This window comes from Mandrillus leucophaeus, unplaced genomic scaffold, assembly GCF_000951045.1.
Source record: "Mandrillus leucophaeus isolate KB7577 unplaced genomic scaffold, Mleu.le_1.0 Scaffold222, whole genome shotgun sequence".
Lineage (NCBI taxonomy): Eukaryota > Metazoa > Chordata > Mammalia > Primates > Cercopithecidae > Mandrillus > Mandrillus leucophaeus.
This window is the reverse complement of record NW_012102277.1, coordinates 636,204-658,291: the sequence shown is the minus strand read 5'-3', so window position 1 is coordinate 658,291 and position 22,088 is coordinate 636,204. Positions and strand designations below refer to the sequence as shown.

Sequence of the window (22,088 nt, the reverse complement as noted above, 5' to 3'; positions counted from 1 at the left end):
CCACCTGAAACGTTAAGACAATTGTTTGTCAACAAATTTGGCCCAGTGATAAAATGACATTAATAGCTACTAAGAAAATTACAGACTGTAAGTATTGAGAGAGCTATATGCTTTCTAGCACTAAGTGGCTTTTCCATGTGATTCTATTCCCTACAGTATTTGAAGGAACTATAGCATTTTCAGAAATAGTGTTGTTATGCAATTGAAAAATCCATAATGTTTGGATTTTTTTCTTAATTTTTTTTTTTTTTTTTTTTTTTTTACGGAGTCTTGCCTTGTCACCCAGGCTGGAGTGCGGTGGCGCGATCTTGGCTCACTGTAACCTCTGCCTCCTGGACTCAAGCAATCCTCCCACTTGAGCCTCATGAGTAGCTGGGGCTACAGGTGCGCACCACCATACCCCGCTAATATTTTGCAGAGACGGGGTTTTGCCATGCTGCCCAAGCTAGTCTCGAACTCCTGGGCTCAAGCAATGTATTCTCCTCGGCCTCCGAAAGTCCTGAGAATATAGGTGTGAGCCACCACGTGATTTATTTTTTGGTTTATCTATGCCCTTTATTTCCTTAGACTATAATAAACAACTAACATTGATGAGACGTATTTGATATCAAACACTGTAGACAGTATTTATATCAGCATCTTAATTTCCATAACCAACCTTTTTAACTGAGAAAATGGAAACTTAGAGAAGTGAGGGGCCATATCCAAAGTCCTAGAGCGAATAATTGATAGAGTCAGTATATGAACCCAGTTCTGTATAATTTTCTCAGGGGAGTTTTGGTGACCTGAGTTGTTTTGTCTCTAGCATTGTTCTTCCCTCTATGGAAGTAGAACTTCTACCAAGGGAAGAGATCAAGCAGAATGCCTATGGCCCATCACTGGGCATCTTCACTTGGCATCTAAAGGCACCTGTGGATTATTTAAAACCTGTTTGGTCCTTCTCTCACCATGGAAACCAGCTAGAACTTGAGTCCAGTGCTTAATCTGATTTCTACTAACCTCCTGCCCATATATTTTATTGGCTCCATTTCTTAGACTTCCAATGTTTAAACTCACTTATTGGGGAATTTTTCAAAGACACTAACATTTCATTATCAATAGGCTATACGTATTGATGATCTGAAAGGGAAGGACATGCCTGTCTTAGGATGAATTCTAGTTACACAGCTGTCTGCAAGCCTGCATTACATAACTATGCAATGAAATATGGTCTATCTGATGGGGATAAATGTTTTCTATATTTGATAGTTGAGAAAATTATTTTATGTGAGATTTTTTTGAGAACAAATGTTTAGAACAGTTATCATTTAGCCTTACTAGTCTATGCTAAAGAAAGCAAACTTTTGATTATATACCCTACTATTTTGTACAGGCTGTTAAGACAACCAAGTGTTTTATACATTATCTTCTTTCCACTGGGAAGTTACTTCTTAAATAAGAACAGTGAAAGCATGTATTCTGAGATTTTTCTTTAGACAGTATAAAATTTCAATATTTTTTATGAAAATTGGAACAGTGTTAATGAAGAAACTGTGTTGAATACCTGAACTCAATTGAAGGCTGGGGAATCGCTTTTCCATTAAAAACTACACCTGCTCACCAGTTGACATTTTACCCCTACCCTCTTAATTCCCGTGGTCCCAGAGCTTCTGTAATTGGCATCTCAGATTTCCTATTTAGTGACGAGCCTGAGATCTCCAATATCCAAATTTGTGGCACATCTGAAATGCTCAGTTTGGCTGTTTCAAAGAACCATCTGGATTGATTCAGCTGGGAAGCATCTGGGTAGATTGGTTATGGGCCAGGTTTTAAAAAAAATACACTGGATGGAGTTGCCTTTCAACGGTCTGGTTATTTTTGCCTTACAGATTTGGACATGAAGTCATAAATTAGGAAATAGTCTCAAAGGGCAGAAACCTTTACTTCTGTGGGTAGAGTCCTCTATTCTAGTTCTGACTTACTATTCAGGAAATTCTTCTCCACCTGTAATAAAACTTTTATTGCTTTCTTTTAGCAGAGAGAGGGAAGTCTTCCAGTTAGTCCTACAAAGTTGTGAAATTATCACAATAAAACCATCATCACATATGAGTTTGTGTTAACTGAAGATTTCATATAACTGAGAGTTGGCTAACAAAAAAAAGGTGACTATTTATGTTGATAAATCTCTCTCCAAAATGTGTGACTTCACTCTCTAGGCATAGTAACCTTTACTGTTCTTTCTGTTCTTCAGTGGTCCTATTTTCATCTGTGGTAAGTAGTTGGGTTCCTTTTCTGTGGCCCATCTCAAGTATGAATACTGACTTCCTAAAATGGAGAGGCATAAGTGATGGAGCATCCTGTGCTATTTTATTTACATTCTACCTAGCATCTCAGGAGCACTGTTCAAGACATGTCTTCATTCATTCAGCCTTGCTTAGCCATATTTTTAAGAATCCGATTGACAAGGTCTGGCCTGAATAGAACTCTGGAGATCAAAGGGAACTCATCTGAGACAATTTAGAACATCAAATGTTACATCTCATAAATCATCCATCCATAGAGTGTCCATGCACCTCTGAACCTCCCTCTAAGAAAGGTATCCACGCCAGACTTGCTTGGTCTTCGTCGTCTCAGAAAATGTCAACCACTTCCATCTATTTCTCAAGCCACAAACCTAGGAGTCATTCTAATTTCTACCTCTCCTAGAATTGCTAATTCATCAGTAAGTCTTAACCTCCTACCTCCAAAATATATCCCCAATATATCTACTTCTCACCAACTTCAGTGCAATTAATCTATGAAAATGACTATTATCTCACCCGCAACAGCTTCCTATCTGTTCAAGTTTTCACTCTTGCCTCCCTACCATCATTTTTAAAGCAAATAAAAACATCACAATCTTATACTTAGGAATCACCACTAAGAGGATACTTTAATATACATCTTTGTGGATCTCTTTCTATCCATGTATGTACACATATGTGGTTTTTTTTTTTTTTTAACTAATGTGACAGCATAGTGTTCCTGTTTTGTAAATTGTTTCCAGTGGATAATCTGTCTCCAATTAATAATGTTTTAATTTCTTCAATTATTCTCAATTGTCTTTTCAGCTATTTTCCCCCATTCCAGATCACATATTATACCTTCTTGTCATTTAAACCTCTCAATCTAGCATAGTCTTTTTTAAGTTTCCAACTTACTAAAAACACTGGGCTGATTTTCTTAACATCCTTTCTTCACAAAAAAGTCTGACTTTTGTTTCTGCAGTGTGAATTACATCCATTCACCCTCCATCTTCAATATACTGATGGCATCTCTCTGCATGTAGAGTTAAACCCAAAGTCTTACTATGGCCTAGAAGGCCTTATGGTCTGGCCTTTGCTCACACTCACTGACTTTTCTTCTAACTCTTCCTTCCCCTGCTCACAAAGATCCAGTCATAGAGGCCTCATCTCAGATGTGTAAAAATGCTAAGCTTTTCTTACTCCATCCCCTTTGTACTTGTTTTTTTCTCTGCCTAAAACCTTCTGTCTGATCTACTCACAGCCTTGAGGTCTCAGTTCAAATAGCACTGCTTCTGAAAGGCTTTTCTCATGTTTTGGTAAGAAGCAGTCATCTTCCCCCAAACACTGGTATCTCCCATCACCCTGCATTTTTGTCCTTGTACTGTTCCCTCCTAAACCAACTCTAGGCTTGCCCATGTGACTTAATTTTGCCAATGGCACATTTAAAAAAAAAAAAAAAAAAAAAAAAACCATGATGAGGCCGAGCATGGTAGCTCAAGTCTTTAATTCTAGCACTTTGGGAGGCTGAGGCGGGCAGATCACCTGAGGTCGGGAGTTCGAGACCAACCTGGCCAACATGGTGAAACCCCATCTCTACTAAAAAGTACAAAAATTAGCCAGGTGTGGTGGTGCATTCCTGTAATCCCAGCTACTCAGGAGGCTGAGGAAGGATAATCGCTTAGAACCCGGGAGGTGGAGGTTGCAGTGAGCGGAAATTGCACCATTGCACTCCAGCCTGGGTGACAAAGAGCAAAACTCCGTCTCAATAAATAAAACCATCATGACACATATGCTTTAGGGGCATTTGCATATTGTGGCTTGTGCTCTTGGTGTCCCACTGCCATGCTATAAAACAGCCTGGGAAGGAACACAGCGTGGCAACAGGATGAAGAGGCCTTGAGAATGAGACACCGTCTTGGTTATTCCAGCCCCAGCTGATGTCCCAGCTGAATGCAGTTGCATGAAAAACTTCAACTACAGCACAGGGAGGAGGAGAACCACTCAGTTGAGTCCAGTCAACCCACAGAACCATGAAAATAAATTTTTGCTTTAAGGAAGTAACTTTTTGATAGTTTTACTTTGAAATTGATAACTAAGACAATTCTTTTTCTGAAGTACTTCATAGCATTTATCACCATATGAAATAATCAGGCAGTCCTATTACCTGGTTATCAATCCATCTCCTGCTATCATCAGATCCATGGGAACAGGAGTTTTGCCAGGCTATTTAACTTTGTATGTATCTTCAGTGCCTATGACAGTGTCTGGCACCTAGTAGGCACTCAATAAAATGTATCTGGTAAATGAATGGCAATTTCCAAGGCTCTTAAGTATTAGAAAAATGTATAAAATACTGGAGCTGAAGCAGATTCAGCGGTCATCTGGGCCAATTTTTCTTGTTATTGGTGAGGAAATGGGAGCTCAGAAAGGAAACGATACACATTGTTTAGAGCAAGGCCTGTTCAATAGAAAATAATCTGCAAATGTGGTCTTCTGGAATGCAAAATACTCACAGTTAAAATTTCAGATCCAAGAATACAAAAGCCTCTGAAAGCACTCAAAGAAAGGTGATACCTACAAATTACAAATTTCAGACTGGAAGTGTTCTGAATTTGGAGTTGATTTGCTGAATTCTTTTTTTTTTTTTTTTTTTTTTTTTTTTTTTTTTTTTGCCTTCATTTTACCCCTTTATTTCAAAGATGCATTTTAAAAAGTGATGATTCTACTTTGAGAAATCTTACATCAAGCAAGATGTGAAAAATACTGTTCCATGTTTGGAAATACAGATGCCATCTTTTATCACAACAAAGAAAAATCCCAAGTAATATTTTCCTTTTCCAAATATACAACTTAATACAATACAGTAAAAGTGTTTGATTTCTCAACTTGCTGATTAAAAACATACCAGCAACTTGAAGAATCTGCAATAATCAATATTCCTTTACCTTGATTCTATTAGTTATTTTGATTTAATGTTATTGTAAAGATTTTAAACTTTTTTATATATTCGGTACATCAAAATATTGAAGAGTTAACGAAAATAAATGATTTTGGTTCTCTTTTTATTTTTTTGGAGATAGAGTCTTGCTCTGTTTCTGAAGCTGGAGTGCAATGGTGCTATCGTAGCTAACTGAAGCCTCAAACTACTCAGCTCAAGCAATCTTCCTGCCTCAGCAGAGATCTATAGTAGTTTTCTGTGATACTTGAGAATGTGGCCTTTCACAGGCGCTTGCTCTTTTTGTGCATCCTCTGAGCTGGTATCATTGACTAGAACTATTGATCCAGATCCCATTTGGACTGATTGCTTGGTGGTGACATAGACTCCCACAGAAGTCTGGACTCCCAACTCCTATTACTGGACCTTTCCATGTTCGCTTCCTTCTCCGTTTTTGTTTTGTTTTGTTTTGTTTTTTTTAACCATGTCATTCAGTTATAGTCTGGAACACTAACCCAAGTCCCTACACTGGCTAGCTCACTAGCCTCTATTCACTGTTTACAAATATGTCAGGCCCCAAGCACTGATGAGTAAACTATGCAAAGAAACATGCCCAAGGTTAACAATTAAAATAAGCAAAGGAGCCCTGCTTTAAATCTGTGTCTGCCAAGCTTACAATCTATTACTGAAAGTAATAGATTGTCACAGACATCTGACTGCAGGTGCTTTTCAACTCTCGGACAGGTGCATTTTCACACAGGAAATGACTATATATTTGTAGTTTGCCATTAGAGAAGGGATGGCAGAGGGTCATTTTCTAATAAATCAGACTCAGTGTTTCTCTGATTTAAGGGTTATGCAAAGGGGTGATGGCTGCAGTGGCAGGCATGAGGAGAAGCTGCTGCTACCTGGTTCCTTGACTTTTTGCTACTGTCAGAGAAACCAATGCTGGAGTAAGTCACCTACTCAAGGTCACATAATTTTCCAGATGACAATATATAGTTACCTGTGAGTGTTGGCACCTAACACTTTTATACTAAGATGCACTGCATAAATAAACATATGGACCACTTCTTTACCTGGATGGTAGACAGTACAATTGACTTTTTTTTTTCTGCCTCAGCTGATTCTGAGAAAAGAATTGCTTTTCCCTATTTTCTAGACCCACCTCCCTAGATATCCTCTTGGTGCACACTGGTTGCTGCCTCCAGACTGGGTTGCCTAGCAACCAAGCTCTGCAGGCTTCCTAATAGACCAAGGCTTTTCCTTCCAGTCCAACTGCTATACTAATGCTCATTGTTGACAAGGGAGCAGCTCCCTGCTGAGCATATGCTGTATTCTGGAAGCAGATTTGGGGACTTGGTGCCAGGAGCTATGGACATCTCTCCTGAAACAGGAGGGATAGAAGTTTGAGGCTGAACTCATTTTATTGCATGGACTATTAGCTGCATTGATAGATATCTGTACAGGCATTTCCACTTGGTTAGTCATGAGACATTGCATTAGAGTAGATATTTTTGTTACAGTGGGATCTGAATTCAGAAAAAAAATTGCATCATCTTCTTGACCCATACAATCCACAGAGAAATCCTCTAATATTCCAATGCATACAACCACACAGTCTGAAATAATTTCGTATCTCTCATCTAAGCAGCTCAGATTTCAGCTGTGTTCAACTAGAAACCCTTAAATTCATAGAGAATCTTCACACCCATCTCATTAGATCTTATCATTGGGCCGTCATCAAGGTCAATAGAAAATGGAGTGACACTCTCACTTACTGGAAAATGAGGTAAATCACCTAAAGGTAGACAGGGAAAAGGAGACAGAGCTTATTCTTCTAAAACCAGCTCTTCACAGACATCTGACTCCAGGTGCTTTTCGACTCTGGGACAGATGCATTTTCACATGGGCAATGACTATATATTAGTAGTTTGCCTGTAGAGAAGGGAGGGCAGAGGGTCATTTTCTAAATTAGTAAATAAGCTTGGAGAAATGTAACAACTTATTCTAGGTCACTCAGTAAAGCTGTGACCCTCTTATCTTTCTGAATCAAGGCAATCAGCTATAAATGCTGCATTACTGATTTCTCTGTTGCTTTATTCTAAAATAGCATATGACCATATTTAGAGAGACATGCAAGCAACTAAATTTTAAATAGACATGATTGGTAAAATACAGTTAAACACACTCAACTATTGAATGTGGTGAAATTTCATAATCTTTTTTGTTTTATTAGAAAAAAATCAAGATAATGCATTTAGTGAGAATAGGCACTCTGTTTTTCTCACCTTCATGTCATGTATAAGTTTGTACAGACCATGGCATGTAAGAGTCATATCACAAATATTTATATAATTAAAAATAAAACTAAAGAGAAAGCAAATAAGGAACTTGTATGTTACCAAATATAGCAAAAAGAGCTGTGTTCCAATTCCTACTTCCTGTGCTCTACTTAGATCATCTTAGGTTAAAAAGCAGGAAGACCTTTCTGGCATTTAATACCACTAAAATCTCAGAATGTTTTCCTGAAGAAAAATAAATTGATCTTCCTTGTGAAATAAGACTAGGCACCCAACTGTAAGGCCAGATGCCCTGTAATTCATATTGGGAACAGGAGGCAGTTTCATCCAAACTAGAAATGTCCTCTAGCCCTCAATATTTTAAATTTTCTTCCTTTTATTTAATATTACTTCATCCTTAAACACAGTGATAACCAAAGACATTTTGCTTACCAAGTTCTGCAATAGATTATTTTTCTGGCAAGTTAATCGCAGCATAATGGTCAAGAGTATAGAACAATTGGATATATAAGAGTCCAACTGACCTAGGTGAAAGGTCTCCCCTCCTAATGGCTGTGCTACCCCTAGGCCTCTTTCACCAGTTTCCTTAAAGGCAAAATTGGGATAATCCCAGCATGTATGTCACAGTGCAGTTGTGGACACGTAATAAGATAATGCTTCCAAAGCTTTTAGCTCAATCTGGCATGTAGCTCAATAAATGTTAGCCATTAATTTCTATGATAATAGGTAATAGCAATTTGAATAAATACTTGGCTTTATATTTGCTTTTTATAATGGGTCTATGTTCTTTGGCCTTTGTTCAGTCAAGTCATGGAAAATGTTCCTAGTATACATCTAAGAAACGTATTCAAACAGCATTTAACAAAATTTAGCATCTTTCTAGACTCAGGGAAGAAATCCCAGAGAAGTTATTGTATAGACAGACCTTGTCCACAAAGGACTTTGCTATTGGTACCCCACCAACTCTTTTTCTCTTCCCACCCCACCACCTGGAAGGAGGAGCTCTTCAGTACACACTGTTCCTGCCCCTCCCTGTGCTGGATGGAAACATACCATGTTTTTCTATCACATGCTAGATTCTTCTGACACCATCTGTTCTTTTTAGCCCACAGCACACAGTTTGCCTTGCTGTCACAACTCTATTTGAAAATGTCGAGAAGAAATGTGATGAATGATTCTGAGGAATGTTGTTTACCTACTAACCATCCACCACTGAGTGGTAGGGAGTGCGGGCTGGAAAATAGCACAGGCCCTTCCAACCATGGGATTTCTAGGATTATCCTTACCTAATATGTCACCAAGTTTGAAAGATAGAAAGAAAGGCTGATTCTAAGGAGTTTTAATCCAAGAAGCACTTGTTGCTATGGATCCTACTGGAGGTCTCATTTACTGAACTCTTATTTTCCACTAGGCACTATGTTAATTACCCGACCACACATTATAGCACTTAATCCTCACAGCACTCCAACAAGGAGGAGGATATACTGTTATCATCCATATGTATACTTGTGAAATTAACAGCTTGAGAAAATCAGTTAACCTTCTCATAGTCACAGCACTAGGAAATGGAAGTGTTATGAGCCCAAGTTGTCTGTCTCCAGACTCTCTGTCCTTGACCCATGCATACCCTGCATTGGCATGCATACATTTCAAGAATAGGAAACTGATAACCAGTTGGCTTGTATTCTCTGGGTCCCACTGTTAAGATGACCCTGGAGTTGCAGTTCTATTTTGCTATTGTTGTAACCCTAAATTTGAAGCTCATTAAAGGAAGAGATGGTGGTGACATGATTCCACACACACCACCTTTGGTCATGCATAGATGTTAAGTGTCACTGATGGATGGTTTATCAAATGGAGATGTTACCAAGGTGATCAAATTATCATCCAAATCAGGACATATTTGAAAGAGGAAAAGGGTCTACTAAAAATTATACTAGGACAATACTATAAACTGGGGTCATCTTCAGCAAATTGACCCACATGGTTGCCCTAGTTATAACTCCTGTTCTACTATATTTATTCAATGTCGTGAGTTTCCTCTGAGATGAAGGTTAGGAACAGGCTTCAAAAACAGGTAAATTAGAACACCACAAAATGGAGCCATCTATTCTAAATACAAATGTAGAAACAGAAAGTATCAAAAAGACAACTTGAATGTCACCCTGATTTTATTTTCCCTTTTATAAATGTGTTTGTGATATTTTTCCTGCTCCTCAGCAGATGCTACCTGATTTGTGCTCTGGCTAATGTCACTCACGTCAGGAGTGTTGCCAAACGCAATGAGGTGCGACCGACACCAGGAAAGATGATGAGCAAAGAGAATGGCAGCTGGCTGTGTTTCCTTCTTATAGCATTTTAATGAATCAAGGAGCATCCTCATAGAGTACATCTGTACATGCTAGAAGCCAAACTCTAAGATCTGAGAACCCTAAAGCAACTCCATCTTCATGACAGGGAGGATGGGTCCTGAATAGAGGGATGAGGCCTGGGAAATATAAGAGGCAGTTGCAGTGCTATAGAAAGAACTATAGACTAGTGGTTAGAAAACCTGAGTTCTCTCTCACTCTGTGCTACCCATTAGTTTTTTGACTTAGGCAAAATGTTTGTCTTACTCGAGACTCTATTAGCAATAAAAACACACTAGAGTTACCAACAGGGTCCCAAAGGGAGTGGATAGGGGATCTAGAAAGGGGCTCATTCTTCTTTCATTATTGCTTCCCTTTCTTCTCTCTCTCTGCCAATCAGCTTTTTTCTTTTACCTCCCAGTCAGCCTGGTGGAAGACAAGATAATCCAAGTTTTCATGGTATAGCCATGAAAGCCACAAAGAAAGACTGATTCCTGATTCTCATTTCCATGTTTAATTCCTAGCTGAAGATATGATAGACGTAGCTAATTCCCTCTCACCAAAAAGTATGAACAGGGTGTATATGAATTTTAGACATCATGCCTGAGGCCCACTCCTGTGTCCCAACAGATTGTGGATCAGTTCTCATTGCAAGGAAACTGTTTGTCAGCTGATATGTTTCCAAAGGTATTCATTTGTTTGTGTAACTTTATTTCCTCAAAAGTAAAATCTGACCTCCCTTCTCTTGTGTGGTTATAAGTCTTAAAGGAGACCATGTACAAGAAAAAAAAATGTGAAATTCAAAGGGCTTTACATATATCAGGCACAAGCTGTAAACTTAAGTCACCCTGTGAATCAGATGTAGAGTTATCATATTTAGGCTCATACCCTCTAAATCCCCAAGGTGTAATCCTCTTTCCATGGACATTTGGAAGGTCAATGTCATTGCAAGAAGAAAGGTAAAGCTTACCTAATGCGAATGTTGTGGGCTTAGAGTTCACCAGCAGGCAAGAACTCTCTCCAGGTTTGTAATTAATTACCTTATTTGCATTATGTAAATGTTACCTTTTAAAATTTCATAATTGTTATCTCTGAGATACTTAATTGCTAGAACTGTAAACAGAACATAAGGGCTGCAGAATGCATGAATATTTAGTGATACTGACAGATTTTGTTCATGACCTGCCATGATTATTAATATTACTATCAATTTCACCAGGGCAGGTTGTCAACATGGGTACTAAACATGAAACAAAGACAACTCCTTTATCCAGAACTTAATTCACTACGAATGTCACTCCAAAAGGAAAGGATATCCAATCTGACAAGGGATTAATCACAGTAATATATAAGGAGCCCAGACAATTATAGAGGAAAAAATCTAATAATCTGATTTTAAAATGGGAAAAAAGATCTGCATAGACATTTCTCAAAAGAAAACATACAAATGGCCAACAGGTATATGAAAAGGTGCCCGACATCAATGATATCATCAGAGAAATGTGAATCAAAAGTACAATGAGACATCATCTCACCCCAGTTAAAATGGCTTTCATTCAAAAGACAGGCAATAACAAATGCTGGTGAGGTTGTGGAAAAGAGGGAACTCTAGTACACTGTTAGTGGGATTGTAAATTAGTACAACCACTATGAAGAACAGTTTGGAGGTTTCTCAAAAAACTAAAAATCTGGCTACCCCTATGGTCCAGTGACCCCCCTGCTGGGTATATACCCAAAAGAACGGAAATTAGTATATTGAAGAGATATCTGCATTCCCACGCTTATTGCAGCACTGTGCATAAATAGTCAAGATTTGGAGACAATCTAAGCATTAATCAACAGACAAGGGGATAAAGAAAATGTGGTACATATACACAACAGAGTACTATTCAGCCATAAGAAAGAATGAGATCCTGTCATTTGTCATTGTGTTAATTGAAATAAGCCAGACACAGAAAGACAAACTTCACATGTTCTCGTTTGTTTGTGGGAGCTAAAAATTAAAACAATTGAACTCATGAAGATAGAGAATAGAATGATGGTTATCAGAGGCTAGGAATGGTAGTGGGAGTAGGGGAGGGAAAGTGGAGATGGTTAATGGGTTCAAAAAATAGAATAAGATCTAGTATTTAATAGCACAACAGGGTGATTATAGTAATAATTGTACATTTTAAAATAACTAAAAGGGCATAATTGGAATGTTTATAACAAAGGATAAATGCTTGAGGGGATGGGATACCCCAATTACCCCGATGTGATTATTAAACACTGTATGCCTGTATATCTCATATAGCCCATAAATATATACATCTATTATGTACCCCCCAAAAATAAAAATTTTAAAAAAGGATACACATCTCATTCATGACCTGTAATAATAGTCGATCAAATGACAGATCACTGCTAAGGCCTGTCGTGGGTAATAATTCAACAATATTGGGAGTTAGAAAAAGGCTAGAATGTAAAAGAATATTCTGGGAGTATTTATTGGTAAGCCCCTTCCACATGTCTGATCTGCAGAGTTCTTCCCTACCAGCCCTCTGTAGAACTCCATAGTCTAATTCTGACCCTCCCAGAGCCCTCTAAATCCTCACTATTCAAGGGGGAAAAATTATATCTGCTCTGTTTAGCTGGAGCTGGCAGATCGTAAATGCTCTGCAAAGGGAGCAGCAGAGAAGAGTGGAGAGTCAAGGTTTCAGGCATATTTGACCCAAGAAAGCCAGAAGTGATACAAGTTGTGGGTGAACGTGGGCTATCTTATATGGAACCATTGAGAGACTAGGTGGAGTCACTCTGTGAGGCCCTCAGCAGGTAAATACATGGTAGCTTTAGCTTTAGGAGAAAGATGGTAAGGTGTAAACTGTTGAGTCTTAGTACGATATGAGAGAGTGAAACTTGTGGAGATGAGAATGGAAAAGTGATTGAGAAGGAGTAGAAAGAAAAGACAACAAAGGGAAAAAGAAACCACAGGATAACCTTGAACAGGCTGAGATTTAAAAAAAAAAAAAAGTCAACTTGAGGAGAGGTTGTTCTTTATACTGCCAGGGGTGCACACATGCAAACATATATACACAGAGACACATAGCTATACATTTCCTCCACCCACACATCCCATATATACACAATAAGCTCATTTCCTTAACTCAATATATACAACTCATGTGTCCACACCTACACATAAATATGTTCCTGTAAATGACACAATACACTCACTCTCTTTCACCTCTGCATATTTTCTGACATCAACAAGAGTAACAACAGCATCTCAGCAAAGCTGTCTAAAACAAGAGCCCAAAAATAAAGACAGGCACAGGCACAAAGACTGTGTGACCAAGACCTGACTAAATGCCAACAGAAAGGTTAGCATGACCGACTCCTGCTTCCTAAAGCTATTGGTAGTTTTTTCTGTAAATAGAATTACAAATGGAAGAACTTCAGGTTAATGGCTAAGAATTAACATTATCCAGATTGTTTCCCATTTTGGAAAGGATATTTTAGTGTTCATGTTTACCAAATGACCCTATTCAAATGTTAACTGAAGTAGCAAGATATAAAAACATAAAGCACAGTCCTTCTAGATTCATTCCAAATGCACATAGGAATCAACTTGGACACAAACATACAGACACATACTTGACCATCTCTTACTATGAAGTATATTACTGCTAAGACTCATATCCAGCTTTATCACTAAAGAAGCTTTTAGGCCAGGTGCAGTGGCTCAAGCCTGTAATCCCAATACTTTGGGAGGCTAAGGTAGGCGGATCAGTCAGGAGTTCGAGACCAGCCTGGCCAATATGGTGAAATCCTGTCTCTACTAAAAATACAAAAATTAGCCAGGCATGGTGGCATGTGCCTGTAGTCCCAGATACTCAGGAGGCTGAGGCAGAAGAATCACTTGAACCCAGGAGGCAGAGGTTGCCATAAGCTGAGATCATGCCACTGCACTCTAGCCTGGGCGACAGAGCAAGACTCTCTCAAAAAAAAAAAAAAAAACCAGCAGCTTTTAATTACATAGCTGAAGGTAGTACTACATAAAGGGCAATTAGACTGACTTGCAAACTACCATATAGTAAGAACTATGTATAGACACTGTTCTAACATTTTTACATTCTCTCATTTAGTCCTGACAACTCTATGAAGTAGGTATTATTTTCATATTACATATGAGGAAATGAGACACTAAGAAATTAAATCTTATGTTGAGAAAAATGGACTTTGAACGCAGATGGTCTAGCTCTAAATATTATGCTAAAATGAGATTTTATTCTTATGCCAGCCACAGACTAGTAGTGACTTTCTGTGGTCCTCTAAGGAGAAGTACTTTGGGCTATGTTTGGGCTTCATAAGAAGGAGTGCTGTACTCAACGGCTGAAGTCTGCCACAGGCAAGAAGGTGAATTAAGACATGCAAAGAGAGTATTTGCAACACTGATCTGGGTTCCAGAGGTTGAGCACTCACTATATGTGCAAGCTTGCCCAAATACCACAAGTGAGAAGTGAAGGAAGCAAAGACAATTTCACTACCTTGTCAACATTGTAATGGATTTTGGACTCATGTGAGGACATGTTACCACAACCTGAGTGGCTCAATGTCGTAAGGTTTTAGATCACTATCCTCTAGTTTGGAATTTCACAACTGAAATGTTTGTTTTCCTAACTTCACTCTGCCTGAATTAGAGTTCTCCAGAGGGACAGAATCAATAAGATGTATGTATGTACATAAAGACATTTATTAGGGAGAATTGGCTCCTGTGATTGCAACGGAAAGTCTCCCAGTGGGCCCTCTGCAAGCTGAGGAAAGAGAGAGGCTGGTAGTATGGTTCAGTTCAAGACAACAACCTCTCAAAATCAGGAAAGCTGACAGTGCAGCCCTCAGTCTAAGGCTGAAGGCCTGAGAGCCCCCAGGGGACCACTGGTCCAAGTTCTGGAGTTCTAAGGCCAAAGAACCTGGAGCCTAATGTCCAAGGGCAGTAGGAGAGGAAGCAAGGGGTCCAGCGAGGTGTGAACTCCAAATATCCGAGATAGGTCTCAATCAATTTAGGAAGTTTCTTTTGCTAAAGTTAAGGACTGTGCACCCCTGACACAGCCTCAGAAGGTAGTGATGACATATGCCCAAGGTGGTCGTGCACGGCTTGGTTTTATACATTTTAGGGAGACAGGAGACCTCAGTCAATATGTGCAAGATCCACATTAGTTCAGTCCAGAAAGGTGGGACAACTCGAAGCAGGGAGGCGGCTTCCAGGTCATAGGGTAGATAGAAGACAAACTGTTCCATTCTTTTGAGTCTCTGATTCGTCTTTCCAAAGGAGGCAATCAAATAGATATGCATTTATCTCAGTGAGCAGAGGGATGACTTTGAGTTTTGTCTGTCCTTTGTCCACAAGGAAATTCCTTGTCAGCAAGGTAGGTAGCTTATCTTAGTAGCTATCTTTTTAAGGAATAGAATGGGAGGCAGATTTGCCCTAAGCAGTTCCCAGCTTGACTTTTCCCTTTGACTTTGTGATTTGGGGGTTCCAAGATTTACTTTCCTTTCACAAAGGAAGAGAGAGAGAGAGAGAGAGAGAGCTGGAAGACTCAGCAAGCTGCTTATGCCCCTTTTTCCCCCTACTTTGTTCTGACTGTGCTGCCAGATGATTGGATGGTGCCCACCCACACTGAGGAGGGTCTTCCTCTCCTAGTCCACTGACTCAAATGTCAATCTCCTCTGGCACTCATGAACAGTATGAGACACATTCATAAACAGTACTTCACTAGCCATCTAGGCATCCCTCAATCCAGCCAAGTTGACACTTAATATTAACCATCACAAAATCCACTGTTTGTCAACTTGACACCCATACATATTTTAAAATTATAATCACTAAAGATGATAATAAAGTCGTAATTCTGCCTAACATAATTCTTCATGCAAGCAAAAATGCACAAATCTTTAACTTAAATATTATTACACAAAATTAACACTTAAGTGCCAACATGAATTCAATAAATTTTACATTACATTTCAAGGGAATAGAGAAAATAAAGATATTTGCTTAATACAGGTGTATGTATATGCACAAACATATTTTTACCAAAATGAGCAAATATAGTCTTCATTTCTGTAACGGGTCACATGGTCATAGTTGGTATTAATAATTACCTTTTTCTGCTCGCAATCCCAGTACTTTGGGAGGCTGAGGCTGGCAGATCACCTGAGGTCAGGTGTTCGAGACCAGCATGGCCAACATAGTGAAACACTGTCTCCACTAAAAATACAAAAATTGGCCAGGCATGGTGGCATGCCTTGGGAGGCTGAGGCAGGAGAATCACTTGAACTCGTGATGCAGAGGTTGCAGTGAGCCAAGATTGCACCACTGCACTCCAGCCTGGGTATCAAAGTGAGACTCTGTCTCAAAAAAAAAAGAAAAAAAAATACCTTTTTCTATTATTTATTTTGTATTTTCTTTGTCTTTAACAAGTACTTAGCTGGTTGTGCTTTTTATTTGCTAGAGTGACCCACACTTATTTTTTTGTTTGTTTCATTTTGTTTTGTTTTTTGAGATGGAGTCTCATTCTCTCGCCCCGGATGGAGTGCAGTGGCATGAACTTGGCTCACTGCAAACTCCGCCTCCTGGGCTCAAGCAATTCTCCTGTCTCAGTTACCCAAGTAGCTGGGATTACAGGTGTGTGCCACCACACACAGCTAATTTTTGTTGTATTTTTACTAGAGACTGCGTTTTGCCATCTTGGCCAGGCCGATCTTGAACTCCGCACCTCAGGCGATCTGCCTCCCAAAGTGCTGGGATCACAGGTGTGAGCCAACACACCAGGCCCCAAATTTTCATTCTCACAGGGTCTGGGTCATCCCTAGTCCTGCCTGGATTGGGCTGTTGTCATTTCCTATGGACCGTAATTATAGAGCAGGGTAATACTATTAATAACAGACACCCTAAGGGATTTTTTCTATTCCAGACATACTCTCTCTCACCTCCACTGTGGAGTAGTAGTCTGATTTTGATAGTCTGGGTCAGTCACCACAGCCAACACTGTAACCCCTTTCTTAACCTTTTGACTTAGAGGCATGAGGTGTTAAAAGTGACCAGGTGACAGTCTTAAATTTCATTTCAATGGAATCGTTGTGTCTTGGTGGCAGCATTCCTCCCTCAGGAACTAAGAGCTCTAGGCCAGCAGAACATAATGTCATGGGAACAGGAAGCAAACATTCTGCTGTTAGGTCACTAGAGGTAGTGGTGAGTGGGGCCACTTCTACCTCCTATTAACCATCACACGGCCTCACATCTGTTACTAAACATGATAGAATTCAATCTACAATAAAACTCCTTTATGTCCTTAGAATACAGTGGGGAATTTAATGAACATTCAAAAGTTGTGATAGTAAAGAAAGTGATTTTCCATACTCAGAATTCAATAGAGAAGAAAATAAAAGGACAGTTGAAATTCCATCACTTGAACAAAGCTCAATATGTTTAGCTGCTCTATCAGACCACGAATAAAATCATGTGCTCACCTTCCGAAAAGAATATGATGCTTAATACTGATCAATGGATATGAGTAAGAAGAACGCTCTATATCAATTTTTTTTTTTTTTTTTTGAGATGGAGTCTCACTCTGTTGCTCAGGCTAGAGTACCATGGTGGGATCTCAGCTCACTGCAACCTCCACCTCCCAGGTTCAAGCGATTCTCCTGCCTCGGCCTCCTGAGTGGCTGGGATTACAGGTGCACGCCACCATATCCAGCTAATTTTTGTATTTTTAGTAGAGACGGAGTTTTACCATGGTGGTCAGGCTGGTCTCAAACTCCTGACCTCAGGTGATCCGCCCGCCTTGGCCTCCTAAAATATCAATTTAATTTTTACAACTTCTAGCAACCCCGTTAGAGAACTTATGTAAGGTCACCGAGTCATTCTGAGAAGATGCAGAACTATTACCGCAAGTTGCTAATACCAAGCTTATTTTTTCTCTGCCCTCAGATTTGCCATTTAGGGGATGGGAAGAACCAAGTGTTTGTCAGTCTCTCTCATGACCAAGGGTCTGTGGGCAGGTGATTGGCAGGGAAAAGGGCTGTGGGCTGTGTCCATGGAAGGGCTTGGCCCTCAGCCTGGCTTCATTTGAATCACACACTCAAGAGACAGAATTAACCAGCTGTGGAGATTGAGTTCACTGAAAAGGAAAAATGAGGCTGCCAAAGAGGGGGTGGGGGACACTACTGCAATCTAAGACTGTGTTGAATAGAACAACAGGCATTTGTTGTTGTTTTTTTTCTCCCTGCTCCACTTCATGAAGGGTTTAAGGGTGTAATACAAATTTTGTCCAGAAACAAGTAGATAGAAATCTCTCTCTATACTTGTGGCTGTCGGATCACACACTTAAAAAGAGTCCTAAATTCCATAAAAGAGCTTCAGGAGGTCTTTTGGGAAATTAGAACTTGAAGGGTGACCAGGATGATGATGGGGCAAAAAGCAATAGCATGTGGTGGATGACTGAAGAATCTGAGAATATTTCTTCTAACAAAAGGAAATTAAAGACAGTTATGTTTTACCTAACACTTAAAATTGTCACATTGAAGAAGAAGACTTTCTTAATGTGGGTTTGGAGAACAGAATACAACTGATAGTTGAAAGTTCTAAAACCTATCCAAAAATGAAAAACAATTCTTGTGAAGTAATGAGTACCTAATATCAGAACTATTCCAAAAGAAGCACACGTATAAATTTATCTGCAGCATGCCTAATGTTTGGTGGTCATAAGGAACTTTTAAAAATCATGCATTTAACCAACTCAGTCATGTATTTTCTAAGTTATCTTTTCTTCTTTATTAGGCACTATTGTGGAAGATTTCATATGCTTATTTGCTGAGTCTTAATAAGTAACTTGGGCTACTTTTATATAAAATGCCAAAGAATTTTTTTAATCAAAATTAAGGAGGGAAGTATGTCACATGTCTGGGTGGATCAAGGTGGTTGGGGAGAGATATCATCTACTTCAATTGTCATGGGATTTACTTTTTAAACTTTTCCTTACAGAGGAACAAAACATTTCAAATACCATACAGACTTCTGGGCTATGGATTATACTGTCAGCCATGTGGAAGATTTGACAATAGCAAATCATTTATCACTGATACAGCACATTAGTCCAGCTCCTTTGAACTGAAAGGGGTTTCAGGACCAATCCCCGTTTCCCCTTCTTTTCTCTCTTTATGAATTCTACTAAGTTATTATTCTCATAAGAGCCCACCTGATCCAGCTATTTGTAATGCAGTTAGTGACCTCACTACCCTGACTCCAGTTGAATACCTTATTATATATGGAAAGAAAAGAGTGAAGCTGTTCTTTCATCTGTTCTGTAATTCCCAGACTTAAAAAAATAACTATCTGCATTTTCAGAAGGTTTTATATCAGATTCCCTTTACTTTGCTGATACAGCAGTAGATACAATAGCTGCATAGGGCAATTTTGTAGCCAACTCGCTGCAACTGAACAAGGCAGGATAAGAGATTGTATTCAAAATTTAAGTTTCACAGTTTTATACGTCTTTCCAGATGAGTAAGATCAGAACTTTCATTCATAGATGACAATAAGTCACAATGGTTAAAATAAATAAATAAATAAAAAAGGGGGGGGAACCCTTTCCTTATAGGTGCTGCTGAATTGAATGTATTTAGAACCAAAAATCACAAACATAAAAATTTGATGCCTTCAAAATAAAGTAAATAGGTAAAAGGGATGGATATGAAGCAATAGAAAGCATAGTGTTGATGTTTAGTTGGAACCTCTGTGCTCTGCTTAAGCACTTTGTAATTCAACAACAATGTCAATACCACAACAATTTAAAAATGTAGCTTAACCAAACACTTCAGTTGAATATTTTTAGCTTGTAGATTTGCCATTTAAGCGGGAAAGATCGTTAAACATCACCTGGTCCAGTAGTTTTTAACTCTGACTCCAGATTCAAATGCCTGGACAGCTTTTTAAAAATACTAATGCCTGCTCCTCACACCAGATCAATTAGATGAGTACCTCTGCCATGACAACCAAACAACAGTGCACTTTAAAAACATCACCAGCTGATTCTAATGTACAGCTAGGCATAAGAAGCACTATGAGGAAACAAAAGCTTAAAGGAATAAAACAGTTTAAGATTGCAGTAGCATATGGTAGCTACCATAACCAACTCTTAATTTTCAATGATTAACTTCATAAGTTCAAACTCCGAGATGTCCAGAAGCAAACGCAAAGAGGAAGTAAGGAAATGGATACATGCAAAAGTCGTCAAGATTCTCATTTGATTATAGTAAATATTTGGCGAGTTGGAAGTTAACGATATGCTACACCATCTATACCTGTAATGTGCCCAAACTAACTGAATACTTTACATCTCTCTTTAAATCCAGTAATAATCCATTAAAGAGATGAAGGTGCCAATGTGCAGGCAAGTAAACCACATTGCCAAGTATACAAGCTAATAAATTTCCCAGGATGGATTTAGGGGTTTCTATTTCAAGCAAAATTTACAAAAAGTTAAATGCACAAATCTTCAGTGTACAATTATACGAGTTTAGCAACTATATACATCCATGTAAGCAACACTATCACGATGAAGAACGTTTTTATCACCCAGGAAATTACTTTATGTCCCCTTCCAGTCAATCCACTCACCACAGGAAACAACTATGGTTCTGATTTTTATCACTGTGTACTAGAACTTCACATCTTAGGAAATTATATAGTACTTTCTCCTTTGTTTCTTGCTAGTTTGGGCAGTATCATTTTTTTGAAATCCATTCCTATTGTTCCATTTTATCAGTAATTTGCTCCTTAATGTAGCTGAGGAGTATTCCATTATATGAATATACCACAACTTATGTATCCATTGTACTCTTGACATTGGCTATTGTTAGTAAAGCTTTTGGCTTTTCACTAGTAAAGTTGCTATAAACATGCTCAAGTCTTGTTGTAGAAACATTTTCATTTCTCGTAGGTAAACACTTAGGGATGGAATTTCTGAGTCACAACAGAGGTATATGCTTAACCTTATGAAAATTATCAAGCTGTTTTCCAAACTGGATGTTCCATTATCTACTTCTCTGAGTAAGATCTGAGAGTTCCACTTACTGCATATCCTCACCAACATTTGTTGTTGCCACAAAGAAGTGGTGCAATATTTTATTTTCGTTTACACGTTTACATTTCTCTGATGACTAATGATATCAAGCACGTTTTCATGTGCAATTCACCATTTTTTAATGTCCAGCACTTTTGTTCAGTTGTAAAAAAAATAAAAAATAAAAAAACAGTATCTTTTTATTAATGGTTTGCTCTTATTCTGGGTCAAGTTCATCATCGAATATATATTGCTAATATTTTTCCCACATTGCAGCTAAACTTTTAATTTTCTTTTGATGAGCAGAGAATTTTTTCTTTTTTTATTTTGGTGAAATCCAATTTACTGCTTTTTTGCAGCTAGTGTTTTTTCTTTCATCTCTATAAAATCTTGCCTATCTTAAGATCATAATATAGTCTTCTGTGTTTTTTTTCTTCACAAGACCTTTACAGCTTTAGCTTTTATAATTGGATCTGGAATTTATCTACATAAATTTTGTGAATATTGTGAACTGTGGCTAAGATTATTTCCATGATTATCCAGTTATTACAGCACTGTTCAAAAAGACTTTCCATTGAAGTGTCTTTGAGCTTTTATTGAAATTAACTGACTATATGAATATTGATTTATTTCTGAGCTCTACTTTGTGCCAGTGATCAGCTTGTATATCCTTATGCTAATACAATACTGTCTTGATTACTGTGGTTTGCTGCAGGTCTTGATATCAAGTAATATAATTCATCTGAATTTGTTCTTTTTCACGATAGCTTTGGAAGTTCTTTATCTCTTGTATTTTCACATAAATTTTAGAATAAAGTTGTATATTTCCACAACAGAATGCAGATTTCATTTAGTTTGTAATTAGGTCTAATCAAACCATATTAAATCTTCCAGTTCAGTAACATGTTATCTATCTTCATAAACTTAGGTCTTCTTTAAATCTCTGAGGAATATGTTAGAATGTTTAGTAGAGTTTCTATATCTTTTTGGGTAGTGCAGAGGGGGGCATAAAGAGAGAATGGTTAATGGGTACAAAAATACAGTTAGAAGGAATAAGATCTAGCATGCTGTAGTACGATAGCCCAACTACAGTTAACAATAATTTGTGGTATATTTCAAAATAACTAAAAAGG

The 22,088-nt window shown here is 38.4% G+C and overlaps 1 long non-coding RNA gene across 1 annotated transcript in view; it reads left to right on the top strand.

Annotated features, from left to right (window-relative positions):
• LOC105540559 overlaps nt 1-21,853 on the top strand; it is a 342,482-nt gene extending 320,629 nt beyond the window's left edge. Inside the window, exon 5 of the long non-coding RNA XR_001006208.1 lies at nt 20,056-21,853. This is a non-coding gene — a long non-coding RNA (uncharacterized LOC105540559). The remainder of the gene's footprint in view (nt 1-20,055) is intronic.
• The last annotated feature ends 235 nt before the right edge of the window (nt 21,854-22,088 follow it).